A 7,181-nucleotide genomic window follows, 5' to 3' on the forward strand; every position below is an offset into this window, starting at 1 on the left:
TCACATTTTATAATTTGTTACATTAACAAAATTGTTCAACTATAAAGGCTTCTGACCAAACTCATCTAAATTTATCGGTTACCAAATAAAGGGTTTTGTCGAACTCGCAAACTTGTCTACTACACTCAGAAAAATAATTTGGTTGACTAAACCAGATTTCAACTATGGTAAATCTGTGGTCAAAATATTTTTTCCCGACGCATCATGTAGATTCACCATATGAGCTAAAATGTTTCTAATAAAATTATCAGATCAATTCAATAAGTATGTGATTATAGCTTATTTTTATGACCGAATGTATCTTCAGAATACAGAATGCCCTTGAATTATTATCTCTTAAATACGATATAAAGTGGAAATCAGGATATTTATATATATTAATTAAAGATTGCTAGAAAGTACGTCATCAATAAGGGGGAAAGGGGGTCACTATAGGGTTTAGGATTATTTGTGAGACTAAAATCCTTCCCGAAAGAAATCGAAAACCTCCATTTGTACATATATATATATTCATCATTATTCATGCGTTATGAAAGTTTTAAATATAAAAATTGTTTTTATGATCCTGAGATCATCTGAAAGGGGGGCCTGAAGTACATAAATTATCGCTAGCACCACTTGTGCATTTCTCTGTTGTAGAGAAAAATGCGTCGAATATGATTCGATATTTCTCATAATAGTTCAGTGAACTGTTTTTGTTTATTATTCAAAATATTCATACAACCTGAGCATGTTGACTTTGTTGATACGCCAACAAAAGCACAAAGGCAACAAGTAGCTCATTGTTCCCTTTAAGTATTTCAGTGTTTTATATCTTTTTCGTTTTGTTCATTTTTAATACTTTTAGGAAGTCGAAACCTCCAATTTTAAAGAAAAGATGCAGAAAAAAAGAAAATCATGACAAAAACATCGCAGCAGAAATGAACTTATTCACAATGAAGTCAGTGAAACGTTATTGTTATGATCCCAACACGGATAAGATTTTCAACAATAAAAAATTGGAAAAAAATATACTTTTTCGAAAAAAGTAGACAATTGTTAAAAATATTATTATAATAATAATAGTAATATTTTTTAATTTCTTTTATTTGACTTTATTTTTGTATTGCTTTTTTGTTTCTTTGACTAAATTATGCAGATCCGTTGAACGAAACAAAGCAGAAGACTAGTTAGAGACAAATAGACAGACATACGGACATACGGGCATACGGACATACGGACAAAAAGCGAGGCAGGAAGGTTGAATGCGAAGGTAGCAAGTTAACAGGGTGAACGTCGGTATGGCATGAGTACGGTTTGGTTCACAGTCTCAGATTACGACAAATACTGCAAACAAATTATTCTCGAAATTTTTAATGACAAACTTTTGATGGGATGTCACGACTTCGAGGTGTAGTGCTTACTACTGACAGTGTGGCGGCTGGTAGTCATGTACCCGCCGCATCATATAACATTTACAGTTGAAGTTTTTGTTATCAATACCTAAGAGCAGCGCGTATACTTTTTCTCACGAATTCGTAACAAATTTTGAGCAGTTACTTTTAACAGAATTAAAAATGTTTTCCCCAACAAATGCTTTAAGGTGTTTTTCCTTTTATTGGCATGAGCACTTGGTCCAAGTTTGCATTTGATGGACTTAAGCAAATTATTTGTTTGCTTTTCATAAAATAAGAAAAGTATGATCAGCTAATATAAGATGACATTGCTCCAAAGAATTGCTAAAAAAAGTTAACACATGCTTTCTTATATGAAATTATTATATGCAATTTATATATACATATACCATATAATATAATAACAATAGCCATGTAGATGTATAAAAGTTAGAAGCATTCAAATAAAAATGAAAAGACAACAACAAAAATTTTAGTTAATTTATTACATTTTTGTTGACCATAACAATGGTGTACCAAGTATTGGTAAGTTCTCATTATCAGTGATCATAGATAATGTTCGAATTTTTTAATTAGTTTATAGTCCGTATATAATTTGTTTGGACTAAAAGTGACAGATTTAGAAGTCGTTACTTTCAGCAAACAAAAAAAAAACTAACATTAAATATTGTATATTATATATGTGTAAATTGAAATTGTATCTTAAAACTAAGATACAATCTTACAATAAAAAAAAACTCAGTATTTCTTCAGCATTAACTCCGAATTTTGAGTTATGAATGTGTGGACTTTTGACTCCGTAGCCATGTATGACTCTTTAAGTTGTGCATGAATCATGACATGTAAATGGTACGGCGCATTTGTATCCTTAGAAGATTTTTCCTCCAGGTTCAACACAAAAAAAATATATATAATTCTTTACATAACCGCAATTACTTATTACTATTAATATAATTCATTACTGAAATTCTCTATGGTCAATTAATTCATATCATATATTACAGAACCATTTATAAATATTCATATCTGAAACTAATTTAAGATATATTTAATGTTAGCTACGAATAAGCTAGAAAGCTTTGTAATGTAGTGCTATTGTCAGTATCATCAATGAAGAGGTATTCAGGTTCCGCGTCTACGTCCCGAAGCCACTTGTCAACCACGACGACCAATTGCTGTTTATTGGGTTTAACGGGTTACAACAATAACAATAGGTATTCAATAGAGTACAAAATATCACGCGTATAACATGTCCATGCGAATTACGAAATAAGCAATCAGCACTCTAACGTTTTATAGATGGCCACAAGTATGCTTTGGAAACTTAACTAAGTTTTATGGTTTGGAAATGTACGCAGTAGGACCGGATTGTAGTTAATCGGAGAAGTGATACTCATTTCACAATAAAGCGATGTATACGCAGAAATTGTGAAAAATATATTATATATAACATAATGAAACAAATGATAATTTGTTTGTAGAATAAACACAATAATGAACATTAAATCAATCAATAGACGAAGAAACCTGTACATACGACTTTGATTTTTGAACAACTTTGGCGAGATCGCTTCAGTTTTGAGTCATCTTATGATCATTTTATGATAATCGCTCGATTAATCTATTGTTTTCGGAGAGTAAGCATAGTTTCCAATCTAAGTTATCTATTTTATCTTATTTCTCATAAGATAAAATTAGAAATTTTAATTTTACACCAATATAATTGATAGATAATTGAGGCATTGTTTTTGATATATTTTTACTATATAACATATAACTTAAATTAAATAAGATTGATTTGGGTAAATATGACCAAATGGCTTAAATAAACATAAATCCTTATTGCATTAAAGATGCAAAATCACACCTCACTGTAAATGCCCAGCATTAAATAATAGTCTTCGGCATATTTGTACATATGACCAGCACGTGTGTTCTTCAATCGAGTCTGGACAAAGGACGAATTTCATGGCAGCCTATGTTAGTTTCAAAGATAGGTAAACAATTTGTTTTATATACACATAAAAAAGGTTAAGACTACATTGACTGCATAAGGTCAAATTCGAAATTTAATGTGAGAAGATAGTGGGAACTAAAAGTCGGAAAAGCGAAAAATGCGTGGAACTAATAACAACACAAAATATTTAACTCATGTGGTGTCTAAATAATCGTATAAGCCTATCTAAAACATTGTATGAGAATAATAAGAATTTGGATTTAAATTAAATTTGTATTTTTATTTATAAATAATTTTAGCTAAATTATTCAAAAATTATTGAGATTTCATAGTAAGTGCTTAGATAAACGTAAATGAAGTCCTTACAAGCAGATCCAGTAACTGGTCACCTAAGCATGTGTCTAAAAAAATATAATCGTCTTTCTGGCACCTTTTTAAATTTAAAAACCAAAAAAATGATATATGAATTAATTCTCTAATATTAGCGAAGTCCTATGATTTCGCCTTTTTCGATGTCCTTTTTTAGAAATTTCGAATTATTTTCTATATTTTGCTTTAAAGATTAGATCCCACAATCTAAGTGTTTGTCTTCCAAGAGAGGAAGCATGCATTTGTACAAGGAACACCAAAGTAAGCAGGACTTTTTGAAATCAGCATATTTTATCAGGTCTTTCAGATATTCTGAAAGATATTTGTAATTGTTTTTTATATCTTTGTGAACAGTTAACTAAAGGAGAGAAAGTTGAATGGCTCATTTAAAGATGTACAGCAATCCTAAATCATAATTGGGGTTTCAAGTAGCTTGACTATATTATAGTATTTATATATCATATCCTGAAAGATGCTGCGGTGATCAAGTAAGACGCCTGCAATATTGAAACATTTTCACCTACTTATTATATCACCTTCTCTGTTATATATTTAAGAGCAGTAAGTCAAATATTATGGTTAAATCCTTTTAATCAGGAACTGCCCGATAGCCAAGTGGCTTTAAATGTAATTTCATACGAAAAATAGGGAAAGTGAAGTCAATATATGCTGAATTGAAGTAAAAAAGATTTAGAACAGAAACTGTAGCTCTCTTTCAATTGTTTCCTTATAGGATTTATTGAATACACAGAAAAACATAAGAGTAATAGTCTAGTACTAATAAGTCCATTTTTTCATTCATTATTATTATAAGAAGACATACTATGACCTATGAGTTCTATGATGCTATCATTCACAATGTTTTTTTGATATATTTAACAAATAAATCAACTGATAGATGTTGAGCCTTACAGCTATACATAAATATTCTTTTTTTTTGTATATATACGAGTATATAAACATTTTTCTCGTTGGAAATCATTTACTACATTCTAACATATCAATCACTTTAAACTGGTACATGACGTTTTGAAAATATCAGTAACAGAACTCAAAAATAATACATCTTTCCGGATAGTATAGCAGAGCCTTCAATTCTTGAAATAACATAATGAACAGACTCTAGATAAATTATTTAAAATAAAAACATAGAAAGCATGTTTGCATTCTGAGTTGGAATATATTACAAAAGCTAAGGTCCTTTATTTTTTTTCTGACTTCTATCCACTGCAAAAATTTAGTTACCAAAGCACATAAAACTTTGGAATGATTGACTAGAAATGTTTACTGATATATAGTATATACCGATCATATATTTTTTTATATGCTTCTAGTAGATGAGCCATACCATCAAATAATTTTGAAAGACTGCTCCCTAATATAAATAGGTTTTTTTATATTTTATAAAGTAATATAGTTATTAAATTTAATTAAGCTTTTAATTTGTATAATTATTTAATCGATAATGATAATAAAATTCATTGAATTCTTTTTACTGCTCATCCTAAAAACTTATTAAATGTTTTTGGCGCAATTTTAATGTAAATCCAACAACGCCATCTGTTGACACATAAATTATCGTAGGAATACTATATTATCCATATTATATATTCTGTAGTACGATTCCAAATAAAACATTCTGCATGTGCAATATTTAAGAATTTTTGCTAATTCTTAAGTTTTTTCCTACTAAAATCCCGAAACGTGTGAGATCATTGTTTTTTATATGCAGCACATTTTTCGCGTACATATTTTAAATCGAAATTTTACATATTTAAAACAGAACCTCTGATATATATTTTTTAACCAAAATTTATATATATATATATATATATATATATATATATATAGATACACTTATATGTAGATTGTTTGTTTGGGGGACGCAATTCTGTGTGCTACACAAAGTAATGGTTTGAGGTTAGTTCAGGTTCAAGGTTAAAATAGATTGAAATAATAACACTGATACAGGGTATATTTTGTATTTGAATTATAATATCTGGTATTTGATTTTTTTTTTATTTAAAACCGAGTTTATTATTTTTATAAAGTTTTAATTATTATTAAAGGAAACTCTTCACAGTAGTCAGAAAAAATATTATGCTCATTGGGACTTAAAAACATAATGATGATAATATCAGAACGCTTAAAGACTATAAAATTTTCTTCTTTTTTCCGAATAGGTGAAATCATCAAAAACCATCGTGTGAAACGATGTGGAAATTTTCACTGTACTTAACAGTATTCCAGCTTTACTTTTAAAAAATGGATGATGTTTATTATAGCGGAAAAACTAAATTATATGTTTGTTATAATTACAGGTTATAGAGTCTGAATAACAGTGTAGTTATGTTTTATTCAAGAGCTTCTATAGTAAATACAATCCTGAAGGAATATTAAAAGCATTATAATGGTGGAATATGTAGGTTGTTTAACTAAATATACTAAAACATTAATCAACTATTATCTAGTTTTATAAACGGATCTCTCAGTTATATAACTTTCGACGCCTTTTGAAATTTTTGTTTAAAACTATAGATTACATTTTGAGTCTCTGGAATTATAGGAATTTTTCACTTATAAGTGAAAGATATGGTTGAAGGCCAAAACAAAATATTAACATACCATAATCAAAAGTTGTATCGTAACAAACTTTGTATTGATTATAATTCTATAGTAATATAATACTGAGTGTATAATCAGTACAATGAAGTTTATATAGACAATAATTGAAATATTGGTAAAAAAATATATTTTTTATATAGAATTTAAAAAGTTATGTATTATTTACACAATTGTCTAATTATATAATTACAATTTGTTATAAAAAAACAATAAATTATATATAATAGTTGATATATTATTATAAATATAAAAATATTTCAAATATGTAGTGTTCTTCTTCTTCTAGGTGCCTTGTCCGTTTCGAACGTTAGCTAACATGATTGCGACTTTGACTTTATCTACAGCGTCTCGAAAAAGTGATCTTGTACTTTTATTAAACCACTGACGTAAATTCTTCAGCTATGATATCTTTCGTCTAACAGAACCACGTCTAACTTCAATTCTGCCTTCAATGAATAATTTTAGTACTTCGTACGTGTTCAGAAGCCTCAGAATATATATGTTATATATAGTGATTTGTCGGAGCTATATAAGAAAGTTTGTCTTAATTTATTTTATGAAAAGTCATACTTTAATGTATACAGATTAAGTTTCGTGTAAATTATCTTAAATAACTTAGATACAAAAAAAATTAGATTATTTGAAGTTCTATTAATATCTGGTTAATTATAATTACAGAAATGATTGCCTTACTATTAGCTGCAAGCATCCGTTTAGACATTTGGTCTATTGGAAATTTTTTTAAGGTGTGCGTAATATTGTGCAAATTGGATAAGAATTTGTTATATATAACATAAGTATAAGGATATAGGGAGTTAATGCGATCATGAACAAAA

The sequence above is a fragment of the Teleopsis dalmanni genome, chromosome X (genome assembly GCF_002237135.1).
Source record: "Teleopsis dalmanni isolate 2A chromosome X, ASM223713v2, whole genome shotgun sequence".
Taxonomy (NCBI): Eukaryota; Metazoa; Arthropoda; class Insecta; order Diptera; family Diopsidae; genus Teleopsis; species Teleopsis dalmanni.